The sequence below is a fragment of the Dendrobates tinctorius genome, unplaced genomic scaffold (assembly GCF_039654945.1).
Source record: "Dendrobates tinctorius isolate UK_male_01 unplaced genomic scaffold, ASM3965494v1 ptg000003l, whole genome shotgun sequence".
NCBI classification, from domain to species: Eukaryota; Metazoa; Chordata; class Amphibia; order Anura; family Dendrobatidae; genus Dendrobates; species Dendrobates tinctorius.
In genome coordinates this window covers 63,347,501-63,363,224 of record NW_027361671.1, presented here as the reverse complement: position 1 = coordinate 63,363,224, position 15,724 = coordinate 63,347,501, and the positions used below count along the sequence as shown (strand labels likewise).

Sequence of the window (15,724 nt, the reverse complement as noted above, 5' to 3'; positions counted from 1 at the left end):
TTATCATTGCCCGGATATCCTCCTTCTTTCGTGAGGATTCCTCCTGCAAGGCCTCCTCAACGCATGATTGGCATAATCTCTTTGGGTGGCCATCCGGGAGGGGCTGCGAACATAAGGCACACTCTCTATGTTTCGCCTTCTCTGTTCTTTTAGCCTAAAAGGGGTATGGACCAGAAAGAGAAGGCCATCAATTATCTAACCTGACCAAAAAACACTCACCCGTGAATTTCGTCAGCAACTACCGGCTGCGGTGCCCGGGACCCAGGCTGAGGCGAGGCATGCGACGACTTCCTTTCCTTACGTTTCTTCTCTACCGGCTCATCTTGTCTGGAAGGCCCAATGGATTCCTTCCTAGAGCTGCCACTTCTTCTGGTGCTATTGGATCTTCTCGTAGCACTGCTCTGTCGACTACCAAGTGGGGATACCACTGGCTGACCTAATGGGAGCGAAGCTGAGTCATCTAAGGACGACATGACTGCGCACTGGCGCTGTGTCTGTGGCTTCCTTTTAAAGCCTTTGCTATAGCTGCTCCTCTTTTTTTTTTTTTTTTTTTACCATTTTTTTTTTTTTTTCAGCCCCTACTGCGCATGCGCGGGCGTTGTCCCGCGGTCTCTGCCTTCAGCCTGAACCCGGAAGTCCTCCTCCACTTCCGGGTTGCCTCTCCTGCACTGGGTCACCGCAAATAGTGATGCGGCCGGCGCATCGCGCGTCTGCGCCCCCTCTCCACGCACGGACTCCTCTCCTGTCCAGGTATGACTCCAGCAGCGCCGCTCAGCACACGCCGCACAAGCCCTTCTGCCACGGGGGGGGGGGGGGGCGCCGGCCTCAGTACGCCCGATGGCGTTCGTAATGCGTCCAACCCCGGGAGGGGGAGGGGGGGTATAGCCATCACCCCAGTGAGCTTTGGCACCACTTTCGCCTCCAGCCTCACCTGCATTACGCCAGCTCTGGGGGGGGGGGGGGAGATACCCCTCTCCGCCCGACGCTGCCTCCGGACCTGGGGCCCCTGCTGCTCATATTATGCAGGCAGGCGGCTACCAGACCAGGTATCCTCTTCTGCGGGTTCCTTCCTAGGAACAGGAAACCAAACTGAGGGAGCGAGGGGGACCGCCCCATTTATCTCTCTGTAGGTTTCCTGTTCCTGGGGCGGATCCCCTCTCTCAGTGGGTGCTGTCGTGGCGAAGAGGAAAACAACGGTTTACCACGCACAGGTTCGTTTGAATGGAAACAGGGCACTCCCTTTTGGCTTCAACATAGCCGCTCCTTGTTTAGGAGACCCTGAAACACATCAAACAGTCTGTAAATTCCACTGACATATTTTAATGTCTTTGGGCATCCTAAACTATAACTCCATTTGTTTTGTCATTTTCATTATTTACTGTTGGTCAATTTAAATCATTTAGTTTTGCTATGAGACTTTCATTTGATACTAAGCTTGTGTACAGTATTAATAAGAACATTACACATTGTGTTTGCTGATAAAAGCATGCTACAATGCGCTCTACCACTGTTTGCTAAAAATAAAAATGTTGCATATTCATGTTTAATTAAAATAATCAGCAAGCAAAACAATGGCTGGAACACAAGGTCACAGTGCTGATAGCCATCACTCCTGACCCCCCAATACAAATTTAACAATTCGCTCTACTGAGCATTTCTGGGTTTTCGATAGGGAGAGTGGAAGAAACTGCTACCAAACCGCTATAGTGGCAGCTACCCCCAGAGAACAAAGGGGTGTGACAATAAAATTCAAACTCTTCTTCCGCAACATCAAGTCAGGGATGCCAGGTCTCCATACACATTAGGCCTCATTCACACATCCATCTGTGAAAAAATGGTACCGATGTTTTACATCAGTGTGCTATCAGTGTGTCCGTTTTTACCATCGGACCGGACCGAATGCTGGGGTGAGAATAATCTAAGGGTCCCGTCACATTTAGCGATGCACAAGCGATCCTGACCACGATACGACCCGGTCAGGATTGCTGGTGCATCGCTAAATGGTCGCTAGTGAGCTGCCACACAGGCAGACCTCACAGCGACGTAGCAGCGGTCGGCACTTACCTGTCAGACGCGGCGACGAAGACGTCCTCCCTCCCGCGTCCACGCGTCGCTTGCTGGCGCCAGCAGGAAGCGGCCGACGAGTAACGCGAAACGCGCGTCGGGGCTGCTCTCCTTAGTGCCGCGTTCACCTGCAGATACACATGGGTATGATTTTGACTCCTTTCATTGTGGTGTTACTATTTTGGACAGATATTTATCTATCTACATTGAATCTTTCCATTTGGAGTGTGTTAGCTCTGTTTTCTCATAGTGAGGGCCTGTATACTATGTAATGAATGGCTCCCTTTGAGATTCTTTGCTTTACTTCATATCACCCATTCTGCTATATATATAAGGTGTTAATAGCGGTTACCATATATGAGCCCTGCATGAGCATTTTGTTTGTTGTCTGTACATTTTGTCTAAAGAGTCTGTTACAATAAAGTGACTTTTTTACTTTACTTGCGGGTTATATCTCCGTGTTTTTTGTAGGATTTAGACCTCACAGCGACGTAGCAGCGGTCGGCACTTACCTGTCAGACGCGGCGACGAAGACGTCCTCCCTCCCGCGTCCACGCGTCGCTTGCTGGCGCCAGCAGGAAGCGGCCGACGAGTAACGGTCCAGGACGTACTCACGCGATCAGCGATAGCCAGCAGGGGAGCCGGTCAGAGTTAAGTATCACACATAGCGATATCGCTAGCAATATCGCTGCTGTGTCACAAAATCGGTGACGCTTTAGTGATATTGCTAGCGATATCGCTATGTGTGAAGCCCCCTTAACTCTTTTTCTTATCTTTCAGGATTCATCAGGGGCTTATCTACAGCATTACAGAATGCTGTAGATAAGCCCCTGATGGGGTGACAGATTCCCTTTAATACCTGGGTGACCACGAAGAGAGGAGAAAAATATGCCCAAGGCAAGACTTTCTGGTGGAGTGCTTTAGAAACCAAATAATTTTTTTAGGTGGAGAATTTGAAGATGAGATGAGATAATAGGATAGGTTCAGATTCAATTAAATGTGAAGATGCATTTTCAAAGAAATCACTTGGATCAAAGGATCTGCATAGGGCATAACCCTTGAAGTTTTATTCTTTCAGGAGGATGATGGGGGGGGGGGGGGGGGAGAATTCAAACCAAAAGAAGACAGACCATAAACTGACTGAAGATCTACTAGGACCGGGTGATGATGCAGAGCCATTCGCAGAGAATAGCTTCAAAGGCATCACTAAGAAACTTGAACACAGAATTAGTCTTTAGTGGAGGATATGGTTAATTCCAAGGCAATACCTGAAGAGTGAAGATGCAAGAAGAAATATAAAAGCACTAACCACTACACTGCCCTTATAGTTAGATAGGCAAGTTCATACGTCAATTTGCATGGTCTATTTTAGGAACAGACAAATGGAATTTATGTACAAAAATGAGCCGCTGCATCAGTAATGTAAACAAAAGTTGATTATTATGGATCAGTCTGATTTCAGTTTTCGTGATAGACTGAAAGATGTTCTGCATGCAGGACTCCTCCCCCCCCCCTCTCATTATAAAAAATGGACACCAAACAGAGCTGTATAGACCCATACTAATGAATGGGGCCCCTCTATTTCTATTTCAGTAACTAATGCAGTGGATTATTTTGGCACAATGTTCCATTTTTGGAATAAACAACTGGAATTAAACAGAATGGCTAAACTGACATAAAAATGTGAAAGATATGAATAGATTATCATAATGTTGTGGTATGAAAATTACTGTGCATCTTTCTTGGTCATTTTTTTTTACATTGTGGAGAAATAAATTTGCATAGTGTAGTTACAATCCCCTTTTGATATAGAATTATTAGTAGCAGACATTTATTGTAGATGAGAGGAGACATGAGGCTCTACGTAAGGCTGCGATCAGACGGCAGTATGTGGTCATGCGATAGAATCGGGCCGATTCTGCCAAGGACGCTCTGCTCACTCTGAGTTTGAGAAGTATGTCGTCTCAGTGTGATCATATTCTCTCGCCTGAGAAAATAAAAGAACTTAATTTCTTCATCTTATCCATTGTCAGAGTCTGTGAATGTCAGAGTGCACATGGTTGATATCAGAGTGCAGTCCATAGACTAGCGTGCGTGTGATGCGAATATTGGAGTCACTCCCAGCATGCTGCAATTGTTTTCTCATGCTGAATTGGTGAGACATACAATAGCAGACATGCACTGCCCCATAGCATAACATTGGGCCGAGTGCTAACCAATAAAACATCGGATAGCACTCAGCTGAATTATACACTAGGGTGAGCGTAGCTTTAAGAATGAAATACATCACACTGCATACGAGAAAACATCTATTACTAGCATCATAGAAAACATCCCCACAGCCAGTGTTCCCAAAACAAGATCACATCAAACCTTTTTTATATTGTGGGGAATGTTCTCATTTGTGGACAGTTCCATTAGTTCTCATTTATACAATTAGGGTATGTTCCCACGGTCAGTAAACGTTGCAGGTTGGACGCACTGTACATCCGCAGCGTCAAACCAGCAGTGGCCAGATGTTACAGCATAGTGGATGGGATTTCAAGAAATCCCTTGTCTACTATGTGTGCACGGACACCTCTGGCTTCCCTGTGGAGATGGACATGTCGCGCGTCTTTTCAGACCGCTTGTCTATTTATGCGTAAATTCACTATCATTAGATGCGGTAAAACTACAATATATTTCTAGTCACATGCGTATTAAGTGCGGGAACGCAGCTTACTACATGTGTACTAATTTAAATAAAGATGTATCTTGTTTCAGCCGGAAGTTCACCTACACTGCAGATCCCGGCGATGAGCTGACGCGAGAACTGCCGTGCACGTGACCACCGGGGACGGGGTTATCTCCAGTCACTAGCCAACTTCTCTGGCTGTTTAACAACTATAGGGGGACCCCGCTCTATGTTTTTAAATTATTATTTATTAAAAAGGAGGGGACCTGTCTTTGCTTTCCTCCAGTTCTCATGTCATGTACTTCCGTCTGTGTCAGAAGATTCACCATTATGTAAATTAGTACACGTGTAGTAAGCTGCGTTCCCGCACTTAATGCACATGTGACTGGAAAGATAATGAGGTTTTACCGCATCTAAGGATAGGGAATGGGTAATTTACGCAGCGGAGACTGAGCGTCTCCACTAATAGACATGCTGCTGTCTGGAAAGACATGCCGCATGTCCGTCTCTGCGGGTGAGCCGCAGGCATCGGTGCACACATAGTGGACATGGGATTTCTTGAAATCCATCTACTATGCTGTAGCACAGCTGGACGCTGCACAAGTACACAGGGTCCAACCCGCAACATTTACTGACCGTGGGAACATACCCCAATATATCTGCAAACAGGAAATCACTTTTTTTTCCCTTTCCAGAAGCCAACTTTCAATTAGCTTTATTTCAAGTGACAAAACCCCCCCACATGCAATGAAAAAAAAAAAACACATAAAAAACGCATGCTATTAAACGCATCAAAAACGCAGCTGACCTACCAGTGACCTTAGTGCAGATTTCACCTGCGTCAAATCCTGAGCAAATATGGAGCCATTTCTGATCGTGTGCACATACCCTTAGGGTATTTCTCCACGTGGCGTTATACTTCAGTACTTGCTGCGGATAGGACGCCGTGTTCTGCTGCAGCGTCCAATCCGCAGCTTCCAGATGTTACAGCATAGTGGAGGGGATTTTATGAAATACCGTCTCCACTATGCGTGCAGGGTTGCATCCGGCGGCCCTGCGCAACTGGACATGCGGCACGTCTTTAAAGACCGCAGCAAATCTATTTATCTTGCGGAGATGTTACGTCTCAGCAAGATAAATAACCCGGTCTATGAATACGATGCGGTGATTCCGGATGTGTTCAATGAACACATCCGGAATCACTGCGCGTACAACAAGGGGCGGCGCTTTGGGCGGAGCGAGGTATCCGCTGCGCCCAAAGCACAGGGATTACGCCCCGTGGGGACATAGCCTTACTCCAATACCAGCTCTAATAATGCCATTGGTCCCTCTGTTCACGCATAAATACCAAGGCACCTCTATTATCAGTCTGTGAGAAGGTAACCTTGAGGTCATCATTTTGTAATGCAGTGTTTTTCCATTTTAGCAGTTTACATATTCGTGGTTCTACTCTTTATATTCACATAGGGATATATTAAACACACTGCTAATACTATAAATCTGTAACGGCTTATTTACTTGGATTACTTAAATAAACAATAATACAAAAAATATTATTAGTGACTCGATTCCTTTCAATGACTGATAACAGGTAAACACGTTGTGGTATTGTAAAAACACTGAGACTTAACAGCTTCATGCAACCACAAAACACTGACCTTTTTGCTCCTTCTATCCTGTTTACCGATAAACACTATTGCTTTGTGTTTGCAAGGCAAACAATCACCTAAGAGTATCATTGACATGGCACAGATATTCGCTTGATTTAATGTTACATTTTTGACCTTGCTCTTCTCAATATTGACATGTTTTGCTTTTCTGTCTACTTAGAAAATACTGTCGTTTGGTTACAGTTTAGTCATTTTTGCCAAAAGTGGCCACATTTCTGTTTAGATAAAAGCGGATTTTCCATCTCGTAAAGTGATAGCAAATTGCTAGGATATGCCATCACATGTCTGACCTCTGGGATGCTTTCTCCTACACAATCACATACTATTCACCTGCTGTGCAAAGGAACTGTAGCGCAGGTCTATTCAAGTGGCCGATATCAGCATTGTGCATGGTGAAACAGTAAAGGAGATGCGGCACGGATTCATTTTTAGGATCAGAGTGGGGGAGTGGGGGTACCAGAGGTCAGAAACCCAATCATCATATACTAATGGGTAATCCTAAAGATATGCCATCCCTCTATTAAATGGGAATAACCCTTAAACAGCCATTTTGTTCGCATTTAAGTTATTTCTTAATCTTGAAAATGAAAAACCCTAAATTTATAGGCACACTACGTAGCTCCTGGAATTTGCACAGGTTATATTTCAGCTTTCTGCACTTTTAAGGAGACATTCAGTTGTAATGCATACTTTAGCTTAATAAACCTCATCATTCCTGTCATTATTTCTGGACATTATATGACTTGTATCATCCATTTTCATTTACCAGTTTTTCCTTCTTCATGCGGTCTCATTTTCTCGGAGCTAGAGGGCGAAGACTAGCAGCTATAATATTTACCATCCACAGTACACACAGACTTGAAGGATTCCTACTTTCAGGTTTTAATGTAGCTAGCATATATTCATTAACAGCGGCATGGAGGACATTTTCCAGCAGTATTCAGCAGAGTAGCTGTGAATCCAGCTATGGAAGGAGTTAAAGCACTAGAATATCACAGGCTGGGTCTGTTTCACTCTGTTCCTCTCTTCAACCTCCTTTCTCTATAGAATTCAATGAACAGATGTAATCTAAACACATAATGAGCTGGCAGTTTCACTTATTTTGGCAAGACAGAGTTTATCCATATTTCTGAGCGAATGATCAGATCAGAAGGCAGAGACAAGAGAAAGAATTGACTCATAAGTAGAAGAAAAGAGCAAATTTTTCTGAAAAGCTTTTTATATTTGTTTGTACTTTTAATTCAAAGTTTGGTGAAACAACACAGACCATGCAATACACAAGCTCATGGAACAAACAATTTCTGTAAAGAATTGTACCTACAGAATTGTGCAATATATTATGCCATCCACTAACTTATTTGGGTACACCTTGACGCTGGTGAGATGGCTTTTACGCTTCTTATTAGATTATTAGAGAGGGGTTTCCCAAGTTCCCCATGGTATTTATATGCACCATTGCTTCTACTTATTTACTTACAGCAGAGAATATGTTCATTTTGTTTCTGTCTTGCGTTTAGTTCGTTTAACCCCTTTACCCCCAAGGGTGGTTTGCGCGTTCATGACCGGGCCAATTTTTACAATTCTGACCACTGTCCCTTTATGAGGTAATAACTCTGGAACGTTTCCATGGATCCCGGTGACTGACATTGTTTTCTCGTGACATATTGTACTTCATGTTAGTGGTAAAATTTAATTCATATAACTTGTGTTTATTTGTGAAAAAAAAAAGAAATTTGGCGAAAATTTCGCACTTTTCCATCTTTGAAGGTTTATGCCCTTAATACAGCACACAAAAAACTTAAGTAAAATTTCACATATATTTACTTTACATCAGCACAATTTTGGAACAAAATTTTTTTTTGCTAGGAAGTTATAAGGGTTAAAAGTTGACCAGCGATTTCTCATTTTTATAACACCATTTTATTTTTACAGACCACATCACATTTGAAGTCACTTTGAGGAGTCTATATGATAGAAAATACCCAAAAGTGACACCATTCTAAAAACTGCGCCCCTCTAGGTGCTCAAAACCTCACTCAAGAAGTTTATTAACCCTTCAGATGATTCACAGGAATTTTTTGAATGTTTAAAAAAAATTAACATTTAACTTTTTTTCACAAAAAAATTATTTCAGGTGCAATTTTTTTTATTTTAACAAGGGTAACAGGAGAAATTGGACTGCAAAAGTTGTTGTGCAATTTGTCCTTAGTATGCTGATACCTGATATGTGGGGGGAACCACTGTTTCGGCGCATGGCAGAGCTCAGAAGGGAAGGAGCGCCGTTTGACTTTTTCAATGCAAAATTCGCTGGAATTCAGATCCGACGCCATGTCACGTTTGGAGAGCCCCTGATGTGCCTAAACAGTGGAAACCCCCCACAAGTGACCCCATTTTGGAAACTAGACCCCCTAAGGAACTTATCTAGATATGCAGTGAGAACTTTGAACCCACAAGCGCTTCACAGAAGTTTATAACGTACAGCCTTACAATTAAAAAATCATGATCTTTTCACCCCCAATTTTTATTTTCCCAAGGGTAACAGGACCCTAAAAGTTTATTGTGCAATTTGTCCTGAGTACGCTGATACCCCATATGTGGGTGTAAACCACTATTTGGGCGCATGGCAGAGCTCGGAAGGGAAGCAGCACCATTTGACTTTTATGGCTGGAATTGAGATCGGACACCATGTCGTGTTTGTAAAGCCCCTGATGTGCCAAAACAGTGGAAACCCCCCACAAATGACACCATTTTGGAAACTAGACCCCCCAAGGAACTTATCTCGATGTGTGGTGAGCACTTTGAACCCCCAAGGGCTTCACAGAAGTTTATAACGCCCGGGCGTGAAAATAAGGAAAAAACATTTTTTCCACAAACATGATCTTTTAGTCCCCAATTTTTTATTTTCCCAAGGGTAACAGGAGAAATTGGACCCCAAAAGTTGTTGTCCAATTTGTCCTGAGTGCGCTGATACCCCATATGTGGGAGAAAACTACTGTATGGGCACACGTCGGGGCTCGGAAGGGAACTAGTGACGTTTTGGAATGCAGACTTTGATGGAATGGTCTGCGGGTGTCATGTCGCGTTTGGAGAGCCTCTGATGTGCCTAAACTGTTGAAACTCCCCACAAGTGACCCCATTTTTGAAACTAGACCCCCCCAAGGATCTAGATGTGTGGTGAGAACTTTGAACCCCCCCAGTGCTTCACAGAAGTTTATAACGCCCGGGAGTGAAAATAAAAAAAATCATTTTTTCCACAAATATGATTTTTTAGTCCCCAATTTTTGATTTTCCCAAGGGTAACAGGAGAAATTGGACCCCAAAAGTTGTTGTCCAATTTGTCCTGAGTAGGTTGATACCCCATATGTGGGGGTAAAACACTGGGCGCATGGCAGAGCTTGGAAGGTTAGGAGCACCATTTCACTTTTTCAACGCAGAATTGGCTGGAATTGAGATCAGACGCCATGTTGCATTTGGAGAGCACCTGATGTGCCCAAACAGTGCAAACCCAATTCTAACTCCAACCCTAACCCCAACATACCCCTAACCCTAATCTCAGCCCTAACCCTAGCGGGAAAATGGAAATACATTTTTTTTAATTTTATTATTTTTCCCTAACTAAGGGGGTGATAACGGGGGGGTGGATTTACTATTTATGGCGGGTTTTTATGTTTGCCGGCTGTCGCACGCTAAAAGACGCTTTTTATTGTGAAAATAGTTTTTGCACCACCACATTTTGAGAGCTAGAATTTTTCCATATTTTGACCCACCAAGTCATGTGAGGTCTTATTTTTTGCGGGACGAGTTGACGTTTTCAGTGGTATCATTTTCGGGCACGTGACATTTTTGATTGCTTTTTATTCCGATTTTTGGGACGCAGAATGAACAAAAACCAGCATTTCATGAATTTCTTTTGGGGGGGTGCGTTTACACCGTTCCACGTCAGGTAAAATTGATAAAGCAGTTTTATTCTTCAGGTCAGTACAATTACAGCGATACCTCATTTATGTCTTTTTTTATGTTTTGGCGCTTTTATGCAATGAAAACAATTTTATGTAAAAATAATTATTTTTGCATCGCTTTATTCTGCGAGCTATAACTTTTTTGCTGCTGACGCTGTGTGGTGGCTGTTTTTTTTGCGAGACAAGATGACGTTTTCAGCGGTACCATGGTTATTCATGTCCGTCTTTTTGATCGAGCTTATTGCACTTTTTGTTCGGCGGTATGATAAAGCATTTTTTTTGCTGTTTTATATTTTTATTTTTTAAGGGGTTAGCTAAAGGGGTTAACTAATGGGACAGTTTTATAGGGCGGGTCGTTACGGACGCGGTGATACTAAATATGTGTACTTTTATTTTTTTTTATTTCCAAAAAAAATGAATTTATTATGGAATATTTTTTTTTAATTTATTTAGCGATTTTTTTTTTTATAAATTATTGTTACACTTTTTTTTTTATTTTTTTTTTAACTTTATTACATTGTCCCAGGGGGGACATCACTGTCATGTGTCAGATCGCTGATCTGACATCACAGAGCGCTGTGACAGATCAGCGATCTGACACAGGCACTGCTGCAGGCTTCTTCATGCCTGCGCTCTGCAGGCAGTGAGAAAGCCGCCTCCCTACAGGCCCCCGCCGCCATATTGGATCCGGAGACCTGCAGGGAAGGAGGCCCCCGCAGCAGCGCTGCACATCGCGCTGCTGTGGAGGTCTCAGGGAAGCACGGAGGGAGCCCCCTCCCTGCCGATGCTTCCCTAAACCCCCGGTACACTGCGATCGTGTTTGATCGCAGTGTGTTAGGGGTTAATGTGCTAAGGGGGTGATAACAGGGGGTTGGATTTACTATTTATGGCGGGTTTTATGTTTGGCAGCTGTCACACGCTAAAAGACGCTTTTTATTTTATTTGCACCACCACATTTTGAGAGCTATAATTTTTCCGTATTTTGACCCACCGAGTCATGTGAGGTCTTATTTTTTGCGGGACGACTTGACGCTTTTATTGGTATCATGTTCGGGCACGTGACATCTTTTGATCGCTTTTTCTTCCGATTTTTGGGATGCAGAATGAACAAAAACCAGCGTTTCATGAATTTCTTTTGGGGGATGCGTTTACACCGTTCCGAGTCAGGTAAAATTGATAAAGCGGTTTTATTCTTCAGGTCAGTACACATAGTCCCGGGTGTCAGCTGTGATAATCAGCTGACACCTGGCCGCGATCAGCGGCGCTCCCCCCGTTAGCGCCGCTGATCACTATGACGTACTATCCCGTCTATGGACATAGGGGCCCGGGTCCCAAGGACGGGATAGTATGTCAGATGTCAGGAAGGGGTTAATGCCCAGTGTGAACATGCTCCTATATTTTGCTTGCATACCAACTTATAATCCAGCTAATTTTTTTTTTTTTTTTTATTTCTTTCAGCTCGACATTAATTTTATACAGCTTCCCATTTGCTGGGTATCCATATTCGGGACCCAGTCCTGCTCAGCCCTTATTCACACTGACATCATTATGACGCAAGGCAAGTTTTAAATAACTAGAGGTTAGGACCATCCCGATTTGTGTACACCTTGAAGCTGGTGGGATGGATTTTACACTTTATTTGAAATAAAAAACTGTTTACTAAGTGCCCAATGGTATTTATATGCAATATTGCTTTTACTTATTTATTTACAGCAGGGTATAGCTCCATTTTGTTTCGAACTAAGGTTTTATGCACTAACTTATCAATTTGTGCTATTTGTTTTTACTGGTTACGGAATAATTTGTTTTGTGTGTTTGCTTTACTTAAAGAGTCCTCAATTGTGATGCCTCAGTATCCAAAAATAATAACATGCAGTTTGCAAAGTACCCTCAAGATGGCAGTATGGACTAGACAGAAAACTACTCCAGAAAGATTATTTTTTACAGTTTGCAGAATATCAACATTTCTCAAAAACTCAATGAGGCCGAATTGGTTGTAAGTCACTTCTGAAAGTTACATCTGTCATGTTTTGAACACTAGATATAAAAACCCATGAAATAGAGTAGAATATGTAAAAACAAATTTAATTGTGCCCTCTATGGCTGACGTCACTGCTGCAGACAAGTAAACAAGAGCGGCAGGGAGCACCGGAACGGCCCCGCTGGAGCAGAGGGGGGGACAGAACAGGAACACCGGAACTGCCCCGCTGGAGCAGAGGGGGACAGAACAGGAGCATCGGAACTGCCCCACTGGAGCAGAGGGGAAAGAACAGAAGCACCGGAACCTCCCCGCTGGAGCAGAGGGGAAAGAACAGAAGCACCGGAACCTCCCTGCTGGAGCAGAGGGGGATAGAACAGGAGCACTGGAACTGCCCCACCGGAGCAGAGGGGAAAAAGAACAGGAGCACTGGACCCTCACCGCTGGAGCAGAGGGGAAAAAGAACAGGAGCACTGGACCCTCACCGCTGGAGCTGAGGGGAAAAAGAACAGGAGCACTGGAACCTTCCCGCTGGCGTAGAGGGGAATAGAACAGGAGCACCAGAACTTCCCCGCTGTAGCAGAGGGGGACAGAACAGGAGCAACGAAACTGCCCCGCTGGAGCTGAGGGGGACAGAACAGGAGCACCGGGACTTCCCCTTTGGAGCAGAGGGGGATACATTTATTTGCCGTTTTGTTGTTTACTGCTCTTTGTGTCTCCATTAAGTTTCTCATCTATATTAAAGTATTCATACAGGTAACAAAACAAATCATCTTATGAACTAATCTTAACCCATGGACACCAAAATAAGGTTTTTATAGATAAACAACTTTTATGAACAGCCATGGTGCCAGTTTTGTGGAATTCCTCTGTGCCAGAAAATACAGGGTGGGCCATTTATATGGATACACCTAAATAAAATGGGAATGGTTGGTGATATCAACTTCCTGTTTGGGGCAAATTAGTATACGAGAGGGGGGAACTTTTCAAGATGGGTGGTGACCATGATGGCCATTTTGAAGTCAGCCATTTTGGTCATGTGACACATCAAACTTATTGAGAATTTCACAAGAAAAACAATGGAGTGCTTTTTAATGTAAATTTATTCTTTCATGAGTTATTTACAAGTTTGAACACATTTTATAAGTGGTCATAAAGTGCTGCCCATTGTGTAGGATTGTCCATGCAACCCTCTTCTCCCACTCTTGACACACCGATAGCAACAACACAAAAGAAATACCAGTCTAAGGGGGTCAGATTCCTTGTTGGAATGCTCGGACCTGGCACCCAAAATATGGTGGTGCACCATCTTGCTGGGAAAACTCAGGGAACGTGCCATCTTCAGTGCATAAAGAGGGCAACACATCACATCTTAGTACCCCATATACCACACCATAACATCAATTATGGGTGTCAGGTCCGAGCATTCCTGCATGAACAGTTTCCTGGAAAGTGGATTGGTCGTCATGGGCCAGTTGAATGGCCACCAAGGTCTCCCGATCTGACCCCCTTAGATTTTTATCTTTGGGGTCATCTGAATGCAATTGTCTATGCTGTGAAGATACGAGATGTACAGCATCTGAAACAACGGATACTGGAAGCCAGCGCTAGCATTTCTTCTGCGGTGTTACTATCAGTGTGTCAAGAGTGGCAGAAGAGGGTTGCATTGACAATCCAACACAATGGGCAGAACTTTGAACACATTTTATAAGTGGTCATAAAACTTGTAAAATAACTCATGAAAGAATAGTTACGTTAAAAACAAGCACAACATTGTTTTTTCTTGTGAAATTCTCAATAAGTTTGATGTGTCACATGACCCTTTTCCCATTGGAAAAAAATAAATTTGGATCCAAAATGGCCGACTTCAAAATGGCCGCCATGGTCAGGACCCATCTTGAAATGTTTCCCCCCTCCCATATACTAATGTGCCACAAACAGGACGGTGATATCACCAACTATTCCCATTTGATTTAGGTGTATCCATATAAATGGCTCACCCTGTATAGATCATCCCATAACATCACTGTCAGTGCTGAGGAGGTATAGTATGGTTTTAACGTTGAATGTCATTTCTGTCATTTTCTGTTTTAAACATCAACTCGAAAAAGGTTTTGGACAATATTTTGGCAAAAATCACAATCTGGTTTTGCTGCTAGAATTCCAGGACCATTAAAGTAAACCTAATACCAAACTTTTTAGACCAGGACTTAGAATCATAGAATCGTATCAAACTTCACAGCAACTAAACATGCAGGATGGTTTGCAATAAAGGTAACATGACTAAAAGCACAACGTGCATGCGATTGCATCGAATACTGTTCTCACTACTAGAAACCCCATCTTAAAAGGGGTTGTTTCACTTTCAATATTTAGGAGTACGACGTTGATGCTTAACAGTTGTGGCGGACGGCATATCTGAGTTGACGGCCTGAACTCTCACAGTCTATTACTATAAGCAAAGGTTGCCTTGCCACTACAGCGTTCAAGTGCAGCAGGCACTACAGCGTCCGAACGCAGCAGGCACTACAGCGTCAGAGCAGCAGCACTACAGCGTCAGAGAGCAGCAGCACTACACCGTCAGAGAGCAGCAGCAGCACTACAGCATCAGAGAGCAGCAGCTCCACAGCATCAGAGAGCAGCAGCACCACAACATCAGAGAGCAGCAGCACTACAGCATCAGAGTGCAGCAGCACCACAGCATCAGAGAGCAGCAGCACCACAGCATCAGAGAGCAGCAGCACCACAGCGTCGGAAAGCTGCAGCACCACAGCGTCGGAGAGCAACAGCACTACAGCGTCAGAGCAACAGCACTACAGCGTCAGAGCAGCAGCACCACAGCGTCAGAGCAGCAGCACCACAGCGTCAGAGCGCAGCAGCACCACAGCATCAGAGAGCAGCAGCACCACAACATCAGAGAGCAGCAGCACCACAACATCAGAGAGCAGCAGCACCACAACATCAGAGAGCAGCAGCACCACAACATCAGAGAGCAGCAGCACCACAACATCAGAGAGCAGCAGCACCACAGCATCAGAGCAGCAGCACTACAGCATCAGAGCAGCAGCACCACAGCATCAGAGCGCAGCAGCACCACAGCATCAGAGCGCAGCAGCACCACAGCATCAGAGCGCAGCAGCACCACAGCATCAGAGAGCAGCTGCACCACAGCGTCAGAGAGCAGCTGCACCACAGCGTCAGAGAGCAGCTGCACCACAGCGTCAGAGAGCAGCTGCACCACAGCGTCAGAGAGCAGCTGCACCACAGCGTCAGAGAGCAGCTGCACCACAGCGTCAGAGAGCAGCTGCACCACAGCGTCAGAGAGCAGCTGCACCACAGCGTCAGAGAGCAGCTGCACCACAGCGTCAGAGAGCAGCTG

General features: G+C 44.3%; 1 protein-coding gene across 4 annotated transcripts in view; it reads right to left on the bottom strand.

Moving 5' to 3' along the window:
* TNFAIP8 (TNF alpha induced protein 8) overlaps nt 1–15,724 on the bottom strand; it is a 205,356-nt gene that overhangs the window by 87,176 nt on the left and 102,456 nt on the right. Inside the window, exon 2 of one of the 4 annotated variants that reach the window (XM_073554698.1) lies at nt 2,065–2,192. The exons of the other annotated variants lie outside the window; for them this stretch is intronic. The gene's annotated coding sequence lies outside the window, so the exon portion shown is untranslated. The remainder of the gene's footprint in view (nt 1–2,064; nt 2,193–15,724) is intronic. 4 annotated transcript variants of the gene reach the window in all.